At 35.4% G+C, this 17,749-nt stretch overlaps 1 pseudogene; it reads right to left on the bottom strand.

Annotated features, from left to right (window-relative positions):
• Positions 1-2,017: 2,017 nt before the first annotated feature.
• LOC141417559 (olfactory receptor 8C8-like) lies at positions 2,018-2,954 on the bottom strand (annotated as a pseudogene).
• Between the last annotated feature and the right edge of the window lie 14,795 nt (positions 2,955-17,749).

The following is a 17,749-nucleotide window of genomic DNA, read 5'->3' as shown; positions in this document are numbered from 1 at the left end:
AAAACAAACATTTGATTCTAAGAAGTTTCTTTAATAAGTAGTTTATTGTTCTTTAAAAGATCTAACCAAAATTAAAATAACCAATCTTAGGATCAATTCCCTAAGCTACCAGCAACATGGCTGGGTAAAAGTTGGAAAGAGATAGGATATTTCATAATGAAAATTTGGAGACAAGAAAGCAAATATTATGTCACTTACCTTGAATAACACTGCTTATAAGTGACAGGAGCAAGACAAAATGAAGTAAGCAAAGACTTGGGATAGGAGGACAGACATAAAGAGAAGGTTTTCCTGGTTCCTGGTTGGTTGGTTCTAAAAGCAAAATGGATGTCACTTTGATGCCTAAACTTCAGCATACAGGAAAGGAATGTGGAGCAGTGTTTTTTTTTTCCCTTTTACTTTATTGATTTAGGTTGAAGTTGCAGTTAAATAAACTCACACAATCTCTTCCTTTGATTCTGCAGCCTATAAATTAGTTCAGGATATCTCAGGGCTCCACTCATCACTTTGTAAATCATCTCTGTGCTACTGACATTTTGGCTAGGATTGTCATTTTCCATATAATCCTTTTTTTGAACTATTTCTAAAACAAATCTCCAGAAGTTTCCACTATTCCTTTATAATTATCCTTTCATTTTGTTCACTTCCTCAAATCATGCACAATTGGTCAAACATTGGGCTTTGTATCATTACTTCAGTGGTCTTAAGCACATCACATAAACATTTCTTCATCTATAGAACTGGATAAAGACACCTATATTTAATAGGATTTGCAATGAGTATGACTCATGGTATTGATCGCCACCTCAAGTTATTCATCTAAGAGAAAAAAATCAATCAAAATTTACATATTGAAATAATAACTACCAATTAGGCATGCTTTATGCCACATATTTTCCATTAGTGTCTTTATTCTCTTTTTTCTGGTACTGGGAATTAAATCAAGTTCCTTGTACATGCCTGACAAATGCTCCATATTGAGCTACTTCCTCAGAACTGAAAAAAACAAAAAAAGAATTTTGGCATTTCATGTGATACATGTAATGTATCACAAATACAATCCACAGATACATTAACAGAACGGCTCCAACCTTAGTAGCATTTAGGATCAAATAACAGGTAACCAATGTGTTTTTAAACTTGATAGGCCTTAAAAAAGATAGACAAAGTGGTAGACATCACCTATCCTCATACCTCCATAAAAATAGAATACAATTTCAATAAAGTACACAGATACATTACAAATGGAAGATTAAAAATGCAAAAGAAACAACAACTACCTAAAGGACCGTGTAAAGATCCAGACATTTTTGTAACTTTGTCATGTTCACAGTTTTATCGTCCTTTCTATTTTAATGCAGTTATAAATAAAAACACAAAAAATGAAACAGGAAAAGTTTTATAAAATTGTTTTGAAAAGCAAGACATAAATAAATTTGTCAAAAAGCACCCAAATCCTTAGCTTTCCTTTAACGGAGAACATACACAAGATAAAAAGAGTAACTAGTGTTATTTTTATATAGGAAAAGACAACAGCCCAGGGTCTCCATCTGGTACAGAGGATAAAGACCAGGTTGGAGCCATCTTTGGACAGAGGACAAGTCTTAGCATCAGGAATCAGGCAACATCCTTGTGAACCTGTGGCTCATGACTATGAGCCTAGCGACTTGGGAGGCTGAGATTGGGAGGATTTTAGTTAAATGACAACCTGAGCAAATGATTTGGAAGAGAAACATAAATACAATAACCAGAGAAAAATGATTGGATGTCTGCCTGCTTTGTGAGCATTCTTTTCAAGTGTGAAGGCCTTAGTTAACACTTCAGTTCCTTGTACTCCCCCAAAAAAGAATAGGTCCCAAAAGTTACATGGCATAAGAAAGGGTAATGTAGTAGAAATACTGTCCAGAGTATAGCCAGAAAGATGAAGAAAAGGAAAATGAAGAAAGTAATAAAAGGAGCAAGAATGGGAGAAAAGACTCAGCAACAGCTATAGGGAAATGACAGCCCAATGGCTCATTCAGTTTGTGATTCTCTTCCAGGTTTTCTTCAGAGCAAGTTTGACTTCCTTGTTCCTGAGGCTATAAATGAGGGGATTTAGCATAGGGCACCACAAGAGTATAAAATACTGAAAAGAATTTTCCTTGGCCCACAGACTCAGCAGATTTAGGCTTAACATAAACAAGTATCTCAAACCCATAGAAGAGGCCAACAGTTATTATGTGAGAAACACAGGTGTTCATGGATTTGGACCAACCCTTACCAGATGACATATGAATGACATTAAAAAAATCAATGCATATGAGATTAAGATAATGAGGCAACATAAAATGACAGCTGTACCTACAACTATATAACTCACAAGCTCATTGACGTAGGTGCTGCTGTAGGAGAGCTGGAGGAGGGGGAAGATGTCACACATGTAGTGGTTGATGGTGTTGGAATCACAAAAGATGAGCCTAAGCATAAATCCTGTGTGGACCATGGCACAAGCAAATCCCATCAAGTATGACGTGACCATCAGTAGAGAACAGGTCCTAGGGGACATGATGACTGTGTACTGCAGGGGCTGACAGATGGCCACATAGCGATCATAGGCCATGGTTGTCAAAACATAGGAGTCAGAGTTGACAAAAAAAACAGAAGAAAAACAGCTGGGTCATGCATCCAGTGAAAGAGATGATGTTCTTCTCTGAAACAAAACCCATCAGCATTTTGGGGGTAAAGACAGACGAATAACAGAAATCAATGCAGGACAGATTGAAGAGAAAAAAGTACATTGGTATATGAAGGTGTGAGTTTAAGAAAATTAGATTCAATAAACGCATATTTCCCACAGCAGTGACAATATAGTTGACCAAGAACAGGAAGAAGAGGGGCATTTGGAGCTCAGGTTGGTCTGTTAATCCCATAAGAATAAACTCCATCACTGAAGAATCATTTTCCATAGCCATTTGCTTCACAGATGGGATCTGTAAGAACAAGAGTAGAAGGTGACATTTACAATGAACCCAACCCATTCTTAAACCCATAAAGAGAGTTGGAGCTGCTGGTTTCTAAGCTCAGGGTTATCTGTAGGCAGATGGTAAGGCATCTAAACAGTTAGGCCTTTTTCATGTTGATTCCTGAAGAATTCCCACTTGCTCCTTCTCCTACCCATGATGTGTGTCTCTGGCCAATAGTATGTGACAAGACCTCTCAATATCTCTGACCTCATTTCCCCCCTTCACTTCTGTCTTTACTAATGTTTAGAAGGGAGAAGAGCAATAATAAGTGATGTTCCCCAGAGCCCCTGATTTACAGAGCATTGGTTTTACAGGGTCATTATCAAGACAAAGATGATTCAGTGCTCACCATTGTCCTCCAAGAAACCTTACTGTTTCTGGACTTCAAGACCTTTCCTCCTCACTGTACTGATGGGTCCAATTTTGTGTTGACCAATGGGCTAATGATAGTCACCAGCGTAGTCACAGTTCTGTCTCTGACCTGCTAGAAGAAGGAGCCTGGGGAATTTGCCAGGATAATGTCTCTGGAAGTTTCTCTTTACAGCAAGAAGGAAAACAAAAACCTTATATGAGACTCCCAAACATGACCTCACTCTAATGCTACCTATTTCATGCCCCAAACTTCAGGGAACACTTGATTAGAAGCACAGATTTATTCTCTCTCATGATTTCCTCTAAGGTTGTTTCTGCCCCTCGAGGTTAGAATTATTGAGCCTATGTTTACATCGTGTTCCATAGACCTAATATTGGGTCTTTTGAGAACTAATACTCTGCTTAATTTATAAATTTCCACTAGGAATACCTAATCCTCATGACAAAGTATTCAGTGTCCCCCTTTGTCATTATGCTTTCCATGCCCTGTACAGTTATAGAAGAGGAAAGTCCAGGAGCATAGTCACTTGCTATTTCACATTAAAATATTATATCATAGGTTTAATACTTTGCAAAATAGTTTTGTAGCAAAGAGTTTGGCAGAATAGGAACAGATACTCAAGTCAGTCTGAGTTTAAATCCAGAGTTTTGAACTTACTATGAGACTGTCAACAAGAAATGAAACTTCTCTGATCCTTGATTTATTTATACTTATATATACATGAAAGTGTGTCTATGAAATGAGACTCATGAAGAGCTATTACAATGAGTTATTGTGGGAATTAAGTGAGATGATTCTCATAAAGTATTAGAACTATGCTTGGCCTAAAAATAGAATAATTGATGTCAGTTAGCATTCACTCCTTCCCTTGCTACACACACATATTCATAAATATTAGGGAATCTAAGCTTTGCACTATTGATACATGAATAAGAATAGTTTGCTGTGTTGTAAAGTCTATTTGATTTAGGTTGAATAGCACCCCAATGTTTGCCTGTTGAGTAACAAAACTATGCTCACCACAACACTGCCACACACACACACACACACACACACACAAAATGCTACTTGGGACTATCGAAAACTTCTCCAGACATAGTCATATGTCTCCTGCATGGCCATGGACTCAGAAAATGATACCTTAATGTCTGGCACTTTGGCAAGCTTAGTACGTTGAACTGAAGGACACTGGAAGGACTAAAAGTGTTTTTCTCATCTTTTCCTAAAGGTCTTTCTCTTGCTCTCATAATCCCAAAAGCCATTCCTCTTCTGTAATGAAGGTCTGAAAATTTATATCCCCTTTCCCACAATGTCAGTCATAAAACCTAGAAATATTATTCTAACATTTTTATACCTTTCTATATAAACAATTCACATAAAGAAAATAGCCTGTCTGCTTTCTTGTCTGAGAGTAGATTGTAATACCCTTATTCTAGAATGCACTTGATCACTACTGAGAGTGAAGCAATGTAACACAGACTAACTAGAAAAGAATCAGGACTGAGTGTTGCTGGGTTTCCACTTTCTTCACAAAACTAACCACAGTTTCCCCTGATCTTTGGGTGTACATTTCTGCAGGATCCTCTGCTATATGAAATTCTGAACAAATAAATCTAGTAAGTCTTTCTCTTATTAACCTGTGTTTTGATATAAAAGTGTTATCCTGGACCCTTATGATAGTAAAGAGCAGTACCATACTTTTCCCACCCTACAATGGGAAAATATCCATATTTGTGAGCCAGTGGAATCTCTGGACACATGAACTTCTCCCATATCTTCCTCAGAAAGTTCTGAGTTGTACAAATTTGTGTCTAAAGTTTAATATACATGAAGTGAAGTCAGACTTTCTCATGCTTCTTAATGCTACCTTTCCCTCATCATTTTCTCATTTTCACCACAACCCAAGAAATTAATGAACTACTTAAACTTCATCACTTCATCTTCTTTCATTATCGTCAAAAAATCTCCACTTACTAGAGGATCCATCCCTTTCACTTGTACAGATTGTGGAGTCTCTCTTCACCTTATATGTGGGCTACTCTACAGTTTTCTAACTTGAACTTCTATTGAAAATGAGAATTTGATGCTTAGATCAACCCACAAGCATTGCATAGACACACCCCTTTTCTTCCTAATCTTGACTCCAAGTCCCTGCCACTATTATAATAATAAATTGGATTATATTAATATTCTTATACTTATTATACTTAAGGCAACTATAAATATTATTCACACCTACCCCATGGATTATTTTCATTTCCATAATTCCTTTTTATGTGATTTTCATATTATTCTCTGTACTTTCCTCAATTCTTCCTAACATCTTCCTCATGTTTTATAAGTCTCTTCTTAGTGCTTTCAGTCACAATATTCAATTTCATCTTCTTAGACAAGAATTCTAGAAAAATTTTGACCCACTCCTGGCATGCTATTTGTCTTCTGACTGTGATGCAAAATATGTAATCTTGAGATCTTCCACCATCATCACATTAGGAACCTCTCATCGCTATCTTGAATTGGCTCCTCTGTAATCTCCATGTGTCTTGTTTTACTTACTCATTTTGTATATGATGTATTTTGTTTCTTGAAATTAAGGGGAGGGTCCACGGAATGTAAGTGTTTCTGACTTGTAGTTTTCAAATATCTCTATGCACCACCCTGTTTATTGGATTCTTGCATGGGAATAGCAACTGCTTTAAAAGTCACTGTCCATCAAGATTTTGAGGGCATTCAAAGCTTGATACTTCTCAGTTTATTGGTTTGTTTTTTTTTAATGAAACTAACCACTCTTTCTGTATTTTGGATGCTGTTAAGATGTCAGGAAGGAATAGTGACACTGTGTTTACATACAGTCTGCCATCACTAACCACAGTCCTCTGTCTGCACGCCTGGGCCAACACTGAGGAGGACATTGAGCCCACGGAACCAGGACAATGATAGTTCAAGCTCCCAGGCCATGAGCAATTCTGTTCTATCAGAGTGGGAAGGCGAGGAGGTCTAACACCCCATAGTCTCTTGTACTTTTATTTCTTCTTTTCTTAGTATTTTGACTGGATCTCAAGGTGAATACCAACAGAGTGAGATATAGACCTTGCCCATAGGTTTCTCAGTCTTTTCAGTCAGACAACCAAGGAAACTGACATTTGCTCCATCTGTTACTGCTTGCCAGTCTCACCCTTATAATCACCCTCTAAACCAGGCACCTCTCTCACACATAAGAAGAGAAAGCTAGAACAAATCCATTGATGCTCCAAGGACAAAACAATTAAAAGAGCAACTGTCATTTTTGGAACATAGTCAATAAAAATAGCTGCCATAATGCACGTGCTCAGAACTTAGGATACATCATAAAATTCACCACATTTTTTTCACCTTTAATTCATGTGTTGCCCTAATAATTACTTTAGGGGCAAAGATCATGCTGCCCATCTATGACTTTGGTTGGTGCTAAGTACAGTACAGGCTAGCACATAGTAGGATTTCCTGAGATATTTGTGGAAGATATGTTCTGTAACTGAAAACCTTCATAATCTTTTCCACATTTCTCATGTTCTTAGGAATAGAGTCTACAAGCACAATGACCTCTCACTTAGCACACATGACCAAGGATATATTTTTATAGTTAAAAATAGGTAAATCTGTAGATACAATATGAATTTGTGGTCACCCAGGGCCTGGGATAGTTTTAACTGAACTGAGTTACTGAACTTCATAGCCCAAAGGTATTCCCACATACATCAGGTCAATTGATTATTGCAATACTCCATAGGTAATTTAGTGAAGATATTATAAGTTTGTCAAGTAATAAGGATAAAAAGATTACATACCTATACAAAAATTAATAAAACCAGACTCCACCCCTATCTCACACCATTAAAAATTTTTACAAAGTTAATTATGGATGGAAACATAAACATTAATACATTTAGAAGACAGCCAAAGGTAAAAGCTTTGTGACCTAGGGCTTGACAAAATTAAGACACAAAAAGAAAAATCCATGAAAAAAATACATTAATGGGATGTTGTCAAAAAGATTTTCCTCTGAGAAATGCTATATTATCAGAATGAAATGACAAGGTAAACATTGGGAAAATAGTTCTGAAAATCATATACTTAATTTAGAAAACATTTTCTGAAAATCTCAGCTACAGGTTATGTGTAAGTAGGAATATTGTGATCCTGGTTAGCCCTGGCATAAATTAGAGACTTTATTCAAAAAGTAACTAAAACATGATAAAAGAAAATTAAAACATATGCACACAATGATTTTCTACATCACATCTTCAAATCGACTAGGATGGCTAAAATGGAACAAAGAGAAGGAAAAGAAGAAAAGTCTAACCCAGGTGTTGATAAAGATGTGAAACAGTTTCTACTTGCATGTGTTGAAATACATGTTATGTTTGAAATACCTAATAGCAAATCATTTGAGGAAAGAAATAGAAATTGGTACTTTTGTATAAAGCCAAAGATATATTTAGTTATACGATCCAATAATTCAACACCTAATTATCTCCTAAAGAAAATTAGCTCCAAGAGAACTTACACATATATACTAACTTCTTTAATAATTGTGTCCAAAATCTGAAATCAACCCCAATGTCCATTAATGAGTGAAAGGATAAACAATGTAGTGTGTTCATGCAATAGAACAGTCCAGTAATAACGAGTGAAATCTCAAAAATACGGTACTAAGTGAAAGAAATCATGAATATATATACATCTGACTACATATTTATGAAGTTCTAGAACAAGGCAAAAGTGACTGCACATGATCAAATCCTATCCACATAGGTCTGGGCGTAAGTTGTAAGGCTTTCCTACAACTAGCAAGAAGACATTTTCCTTCCCATGGACCTAGTCTACACCATGTTCTTGGCAGAACTGTAGGGATATATGATCAGAAGGAAGTAAGTTAAGTACTTAAGATTTGTGCATGTGTACTACATGTGAATTACACCTCAAAATCAAATTTAAAATCTGAATATTTTGTATAGCTCAGTATATTAGATGATATATTATTCAAAAGATTCATGTTACACAAACATATGATGAAACTTAGTTCACTCTCTCAGTATTTTTATAACATTTAAGTAAACTCTAAATTGACAACTCTTATATGTTACCTTCACAGACATATCTTTGGGCTAAGTAGATGGTTCTACCTTGGATGAGACTCTGATATGTCCAAAAAAGAAATTCTGAATTTTGCTAAACCCATTCCTAAAACTGGAAGAAAAACTAGTGAAGTTAAGGAGGCCACATAGTGGGAACAAGAAAAATCTCAGTCAGATACAATTGGAGTGATTCTTCACTTCTCACCTTATACCTTTCCCAAGAGTGCCACCTGTTATCACAATAAATTCCTGTTTTTATCACCAACAGTGGCAGCTAAACATTGATCTATGTGATATGCATGACAGCAATTTCAAGTGAAACCATAGCAAATTTTATGATTTGAAAACTAAAACCACAACTCAAAGCTAGATATGAAAACTGGAAGAATCAGGAAAATTAGATTTGATTTCAAAAATCAAAATTTGTTAATAACTTGATAAAATTATAATCCTATACAGTTCTAGAATCTTAAAAAACTATAAGATTATTCTTAAATTACTGATCAAACTATCAATAATGTTTTGTGGCACTTTCAATGTGTATGACATATTTGAAGCTAAACTGAGAAAAATCAGTTTTTTTAATATATATTCATATTTATGAAATTATTTGCCACTAAAAATGCACTTATGATTAAGAGAATTATGATTATTTCATTTTTATTAGATGATATTTTCAATGAATATTATTAGATAATATTTTAATGAATGTTTGTGGCTGCTTCTGAAACAATTTTTCAACCAGGTTTATGAATTAAAGTTTTACTTATAATTATTGGTAAGGAACTCTTAATAATTATAAGCAGCAAATTTTTACATCACCCAGAAGACATATTAAATGTAAAACTAGTAAAAGTAAAATAGCTTTAAAGAGCAATCAAAAATTAAATTAAATTATATTCAAATAAGGTAAGAAGTTTTTCTTTCATCCACAAAATTTGTGTTGAATTGATTTGGAAACAATTTTGCCTTTTCATTTCATCTATTTCCAAATAACAAAGAAGCCTTAACTTGCAGAACACAGGTTTTTACAGCAGTCACATTAGCTTCAATGTTGCTGGGATCTTAAACTGGCTGGCAATGGACAGAGGTGTCTGATCTGGGAGACAGACACTGGATGTGTACACTCAGGCTGAGGGCTATGCTTCTTGAATACCTGAAACACAGACTCCACCCACAGCCCCAGAAGCCCACAGGGAGCTCTGCTCGTCTCTGCCTGTGACTGCTACCGCTGCTGTCCAGGTGGTGGAGTGACTTTTGTGAAATAAGTTTATATGTTCTAAAATGATTTTACATATAATTTACTAATTATACTAACTTTTAAAAACTTGACTTGAATTTAAGCATTCTTATTACATATATACTACTAAATACGGTTTTAACTGCACAGTTAAATCAACTACATTTCCAAGTCAATACTAGAAGCTCAGTACATAAAATGAACCTCATGATGCATCACCCGGCTGTGCCGCTGACATCATGTGCACAGACTACACGACGACATGTGCTGCAGCTGTTACTCACATTTCACTTTCTGGTAAGTACCAAACGTTTATAGACACAGGTGTTATATATTTCACTTTATGTCTTTAATAGCATTCTAGGTGTTTATCAAAATAGTGTTTCAGAATGAAATTCAAACCAGTTTTTAAGCAGTATATATTTTTAAACAGGCACTATAATGAATATAAGTAAAAGAATAATAGACACTAGGTATTCAAATTGTGCTTGAGAAATTAAATTTTGTTTAAAATTTAATTAACAGTGATATAATAACAAATATAAATACCATATATCTTATCCAAAGGCTATAATTTTCATCAGACTGAAGTCTTAACTGCCATCATTATCTTCCAAGGTTTTTCATACATACCAGTGTTTTGAACTTTTCAAATATGGTATCTTTGCATGAACATTAATGGCCCAATTTATCTGCAGGCTACCTGAGTGATTGGCTTCTAGCTCACTTGTGTCAGAGCAGTGACTGAATCTGACAAACTAAGAACAAAGACAGCTGATGAATTCTACCATTTAAAGAAGAATTAATGGCAACAATTCTAAAGCTCTTCCCAAGAGAAGAAGAGGAGGCAATGCAGGTGAAATGACTTTATCAGGTCAGCATTACCAAAGCCAGACAAAAATGTAAAAAGAATGTCTTCATTTTTCTCCCTTAGATTTAGGGTATTTCAATGTTTTTTAAATTCATATTTTCATATTTTTCCACTGATTTTTCATTCTTTGTTTAACTTACTTCTACTCAAGGCTTTATTCTTTCTTTCCTTCTCTTACCTTTGACTTTAATAAGCTAATTCTGTTTGGGCTTCTTTTTCTGGTCTTGACAATGCAAGGTTAGGTTACTTGTCTGCGATCTTTTCTAATGCAGGCAGCCATTGTTTCAGACTTTCTTCTCACCACTGCTTGTGCTGCATCCTTTAAGTGCTCATAGGTTGGGTTTTCATTTTTGTTTATCTAGAGATTTTTTTAGTTATATTTTATTTTAATTGATAATTAATAATTGCACAAAATCATAGGGTACAATGTAATGGTGTGTTTTGCTTATTTTTTGGAGGTACTGGGGTTTGAACTCAGGGCCTTGCATTTACTAGAAAGGCACTTTACCACTTCAGCAATTTTTTTGTTTTAAGTTGCTCTTCAGACAGGTTGTCTCCTTTGTGCAGGCTGGTGTCAGACTTCAATCATTGGACATATACCTTCTGTGTAGTTGGGATTAAAGATATATATACCACCACACACAGCATATTTTGTTGAGATGGTGTCTCTCTAACCTTGTTCCCAGGCCAGGCTTTTTTGCAATCCTTCCTTGTGCTAGAAGTACCTGTGATTTCAGGTGTGAACCACCACCCTTAGTCAATGTGATGTTTTGATACATGTTTTGTGATGACTGAATCAGGGACAATCAGTCTGTGCAGCATCTTAAACACTTACTGTCTCTTTTAGAGGAAGCTTTATAAATCCTCTCTTCTTTTTATTTTGAAATATGTAACATATTATTAATGATGACAATGACCCTACTGTGCACTAGAGCATCAGGACTTATTCCTCTATCCAACTGTAGCTTTGCATCCTTTGACCAAACTCTCCCCATCCCTCCCCATCCTTTAGTATCCATTATTCTGCTCGGTACCTCTATGGAATCTGCCCTTCAGATTCTGTATACAAGTAAAAAGAAACAGTATTTATCTTTCTGAACCTTACTTATTTCACGTAACCTAATGTCCTACAAGTTAATCTATGTTTGTTACAGATTATAAAATTTCATCTTTGTGTGGCTTAATACTATTCCATTGTGTACATACTCCACATTTCCTATGTTGGTTCATCCATTGATGGACCACTTAGGTTGATTCCATATCTTGACTGTTTTAAATAGTGTGGAATAAACATGGGAGGGCAGATATAGATACTTTTAAAAGTCCCTTTTAGACCAGGAACTAGAGAAAAGGTTAGATCAAGAAGAATTAACTAGAAGATAACACACATGCACAGGAAATCAATGCAAGTCAACTCCCTGTTTAGCTATCCTTATCTCAACTAGTAAAAACACTTGTTCCTTCCTATTATTGCCTATACTCTCTCTTCAACAAAATTAGAGATAAGGGCAAGATAGTTTCTGCTGGGTATTGAGGGGGTGGGGGGAGAGAGGGAGAGGGCAAGGGGGGGTAAGGGAGGGGGTAGCAGAAGAGGGGAGAAATGACCCAAACATTATATGCACATATGAATAAAAACAAATAAAAAATAAAAGTCCCTTTTAATTTCCATTTTTTCTTTTCTCTGTTTTTTATTAGCATCAATTAATTGTACAAAGGGGTTTTACTGTGATATTTCCTTACACACATATAACGTGCCTTGGTCAAATTCATCTCTTCAATTACACTTCCTCCATGCCCATCCCCCCTTTTAAACAGTTTTTAGTGGGTTTTGTTATGCTATATTCATATACATATGTATAAATATATGATGTACTTCAACCACATTCACCCCCATCACCCTATCTTTTCCATATTCCCCCTGCCACTGATTATTCCCCAAACAGACCCCTTTTATAATATTTTATTACTTTTTAGTGTACATTCCAGTATGAGTGGAAACTTACAATATTTGTCTTTCTGAGCATGGCTGTTTTTGTTCGACATGATGACGTCCAGTTTCATTCATTTTCCTGAAAATGGCAATAGTTTCATTTTTCTTTGTGGCTATCTACAAAACACTTACTATAGAATTAGGGACACACAAAAGCCAAAAGTCAAGTGGTAGATAGAGATAGTCTGCTCAAATTGAAACCAAAAGAGGGCTGGTGACTCTACTCACATCAGGCAAAAAGGCTTTAGTCAAAGAGTGTCACAAAGTCAAAGATGATTGTTCTATAATGAGAAATGTGGTAAGCCAACAGTAAGATGCAACAGTTATAAATATTTATGCACCAAACATGAAGCACTGAAGTATATACAACAAAGAAAGATATGGGGGAAGAACAGAGAATACAGTAGAGCAGATTTCATTCACCTTTCTCTACAATGGATCTATCATTCAGACAAGAAGTTAATAAGGAACATCAGAACTGAACAATACCACAGACCAAATGGGCCTAAAAGACACATGGAGCACTTTCTACCAATGAGCAGAACACGGTTTCCTCAAGCACATCCTGGACACTCTCCAGGATGAATTACATGTTAGGCCACAAATTAAGTCTTGACAAATTTAAGAAGACCAAAATAATTTGAAATATCTTTTATGATCACAAGGGAATAAAACTTGAACTCAAAAGCAGTAAGAAAATGGCATGGAAAATTCATTTTCAATCATAAAATCTTTTTATTTATGTGTTTGGAGAATGTGAGGGTACACAGGAATGGAAAGGGTTGCTTAAAAAGTCTACTCAAAATGACATGACGACCATTTGTCAAATGCTCATTAGGCATCACAGGAGGCACTTTTGTCCCTTTTTAAATGTTTTAAAACATTTTTATTTGTATGTGACATTTCCATATATAGATATATTATACCCTGGTTTGCTTTATCTCCTCCAATATTCTCCCTCCTACTCCACTCCCCTCCTTAAAATAACTTCAACAAGTTTCACTGTTCCATATTCATACCTGTACAGAAAGTACATCAACCATATTCACTCTCTCTTACCCTCATCCTCCTGCTAGTGCCCTACCCTTAACATGACCTGTTTTATATTACTATCCTTCATTGTTTAAATTTCTGTTTATTGTTCAGTGGGGATTTTGCCTTGGTATGTTACCGTAAATATATTGTGCTTACATCAGTCTAAACCTTTCCACTACTCCTCCTCACCCTTTTCCCCTACACTGTATTGTTCAACAATTTTCAGTGTGTTTAATTATGCATTACGCCTACACAGATGATATGCATTTCATTATTAATCATTCTGTCATTCTTTTCTTCCTCTTTTGGAAATGTTCTAATTTTTGGAAACATGTTCTGTATATTTTCCATGTACATGTGAAAATGCTTATATTTGTATTGGATCTATCGTCTATATATGAGAACAAACATGTGATATATGTCTTTCTGAACTTGGATAATTTCACTTAAGATGATGTTCTCCAGGAAATACTGAGCAAAAGGAGCAACACGGGAGGTATCACAATACCCAACTTCAAACTGTACTACAAAGCTATCACAATAAAAACAGCATGGTACTGGCACACAAACAGACACAAAGATCAATGGAACAGAAGAGATGACCCAGTTGTAAATCTACACAGCTATGCCCACCTGACTTTTGACAAAGGAGCCCAAAACATACAATGGAGAAAAAGGAAGCCTAGTCAACAAATGTTGCTGGGGAAAATGATATATGCATGCAGAAAACAAAACTAGATCCATGTCTTTCACCCTGTACAAATATCAATTCAAAGTGGATCAAAGACTTTAATATAAGGCCTAAAATTTTGAAAGTAGTGCAGGAAAGAGTAAGGAATACACTGGAACAAATAGGCATAAGGAAAAACTTTCTACATTGAACTTCAGTGGCTCAGAAACTAAGAGAAAGAATTGACAACTGAGACTGCATAAAACTTAAAAGCTTCTGCACACCAAAGGAAATGGTTACCACATTTAAGAGGAAACCCACAGAATGGGAAAAAAATCTTTGCCAGCTATACATTTGACAAAGGACTAATAACCAGAATTTATTTGGAATTCAAAAACTAAACTTCCAGAGAATCAACAATCCAATGAGGAAATGGGCAAATTAATTGAACAGAAATTTTTCAAAGGAAAAAGTACAAATGACCAAAAAACACATAAAGAAATGCTCAAAATCCCTGGCCATAAAGGAAATAAAAACCACATTAAAAATCACACCTCATCCCTGTTAGAGTGGCTATCACCAAGAACACAAACAAATGGAGTTGTATTCAACCATAGAGAAGAATGAAATTTTGTTGTTCACAAATAAATGGATGGAACTGGAGAATTATTCATTCCTGCATAAATATATCAAAAAGGAATTTAACAAACATTTCCAAAAAGAAGTACAAATGGCAAATAAATACATGAAGAAATGCTCAACATACTTAGAAATAAAGGAAATGTAATCCAAAATAACATGGGCATCCCATCTTACCTTGGTCAGCATTGCTATCATCAAGAAAAGAAACAACAGCAAATACTGTGAGGCTATGAATTAAAAGGAATCTTTATGCACTGTTAGTGGGAATGTAAGTTAGTGCAGCCACTATGGAAATCATATGATTCTGCTATATCACTCTTGGGCATATATGCAAAGAAATATAAGTCAGCATACAATGAAGATAACTGCACAGCCATATTTGTTGCATCACTATTCACAATAGTTAGAAATTGTGGGATTATTCTAACTGCCCATCAATCAATGACTGAATAAAGAAAATGTGGTACAGAAGGAGTTGAGCATATACGTAGAAGTGCAATTGCTCACTTACGTGTTAATTTTATTTTTGATTTTCTTTTTGTGGTTCTGAGGATCAAACCCAGGGTTTCATGAATGCTAGGCACACACTTTACCACTGAACTATGTACCCAGACCCTAGTTTTACTTTTGCAGTACTTTTCCCACTGTTTCCTATAGTGTCTGTACCACTTCTGCATTCCTGTCATCAGTCAATTTGGGTTCGAATTTCTCAAGGTCTTCATCAGCACTTGTTTTCTTTATTTTTTCCCTACTTTTTGTGTTTGCTTTGGTTTGGTTTTTTACGATTTTGTTTTAGGCTGATCATCCTAATATGGAAAAAGTGGCATCTTGTGGCAATTTTGGTTTAAATTTCCCTGTTGTGTAGTGATAGTGTTTTAAGAACACCTTGGCCATTTGTATGGTTTCCTTGATGAAGCATGTATTCAAATCCATTGCTTATTTTTTTTTATTTTTTTATGTCCAGGCTGGCCTCCACTTGCCATTCTCCAATCCCTACCTCTGAGTAGCTAGGATTACAGGTGTGAGCTGCCATGCCTAACTAAATGGGTATCTTACTGTGGTAAGCAGCAGTTAAGGTAAAACTTACCATTGGTGGTTTTTTAGCATATTTATGGTGCTGTGCAGCCACCAAAGCCACAGGCTCAGCGTGCTCCCTGCAACCCAGAGGAGACACGTCTGTTTGGCCATCCCCACACCTCCCTAGACACTGGGGATCTCCTTTCTTTCTCTTTGCTTTTGGATTTTGCATCTAGGCTGTGTGACAAGGACCATCAAGCCTGACAAAAATTATCAGCCATGAAAAAGACGTGGACCCTAGAGAGATGGAAGCAATCTCATTTTTCTCATTACCTTCCCCAGATCCATTCACACTTCCTGCAAAGAACCAAACACACAAGTCCAAAAAGAATTTTGCATAAGCACAAAAGCTAATTTTTGATTCTCAACAAAATATCCTCCCCTAATTTGTGTAATTAACAACCTAAAGGTGTGTGAGTGAGGAGGGCCATCTCTTCAGACTTTTCCACCATCAAGTCAGCTCATGGGGCCTCCACCCTAGGGCCTCTGTCCTGGGGGACATTGCCCAATTTTTAATCAATTCTTTGTTGAATTCAAAGAGTTTTCTCTATATGTTGTGGATGTTAATCCTTTTTCAGATTATAATTTTGAAATAATTTCTTCTATTCATTTAGTTACTTTTTTACTCTGGTGATAGTCCTCTGATGAACATTTTTGTTTAGTTTTTCTATGGTTGCCTGTGTCATATTGAGAGAATCATTGCCAAACTCACTCTTGTGAAGCTTTTGCCTTGAGTCTTTCTTGTAACCACTTTATAGTTAGAGTTTTGGTCAATTTTGCATTTTTTTTAATGTTGTGTTAGATAGCAGCCCAAATTTATCCTTTTACACATGACTATTCCATTTTCTCAGCACAACTTATTAGAAAAAAGGTCCTTTCTCCTGTTAAGTTGTTTTTCCACTTTTATTAGATACCACTTGGCCACGTATCTAAGGGTTTGTTTCTGGGTTTTCTATTCTATTCCTTTGGTCTACATGTCTGCCTTTATTTCAGTACTACACTGTTTTGATTAATATAGCTTTTAAGAAAATATTGAAATCTGAAAGTCTGATTCCTCCAGCATTATTATTATTTTTAAAGATTCTTTGTATATCCAGAGCCCTTTGTGTTTCCAGATGAGTTTTAGTATTTTTTTCTTTTTCTACAAACTTTGATAAGGATTACGTTGAAGCTATAGATTATTTTGTGTAGTTTTAACATCTTAACAATATTCAATTTCCCAATCCATGGACAAAAAGTATGTTGCTAGATAATTTTTTTGAAAAGGAAAACAATTTTGTCAAAAGAATTTTTTAAAAAGGAAAGTCCAGTCAAGATCTATGGTTCTGTATAAACAAGTATACCACAAAAGTAAACTCATTCCCTAGGAACAGGAAATGGGTTATCAGTGTTTGTTTAAAACCAGCTCAAAGCTTGTTTTAACATCTAGAAGCAAACAAGCAAACAAACCCCTTACAAAACTTTCATCGTGCACAAATACTGAGTGATGACATTTGTAAATGGTGAAATAGAAAATGTTATTACAAAATGTTAAAAGTTGAGTTTGTCACTTGGTAAATCAGATTAATGATTTTTACAGTGTTTATTCCATTACCAATTTTTAAAAGAAACACCATATTATTAAAAGATAGACATTGACATAATTTATTCACAAAATGTTTTCTTTTTCAAATTACTGTTGGTCTCCCACCTGTAACTTGATGATTTCATCCTTTAAATTTCATGTGTTAGT

The sequence above is a fragment of the Castor canadensis genome, chromosome 2, assembly GCF_047511655.1.
Source record: "Castor canadensis chromosome 2, mCasCan1.hap1v2, whole genome shotgun sequence".
NCBI classification, from domain to species: Eukaryota; Metazoa; Chordata; class Mammalia; order Rodentia; family Castoridae; genus Castor; species Castor canadensis.
Note: the sequence above shows the minus strand (reverse complement) of the source record. Positions and strands in the feature narration are given on the sequence as shown.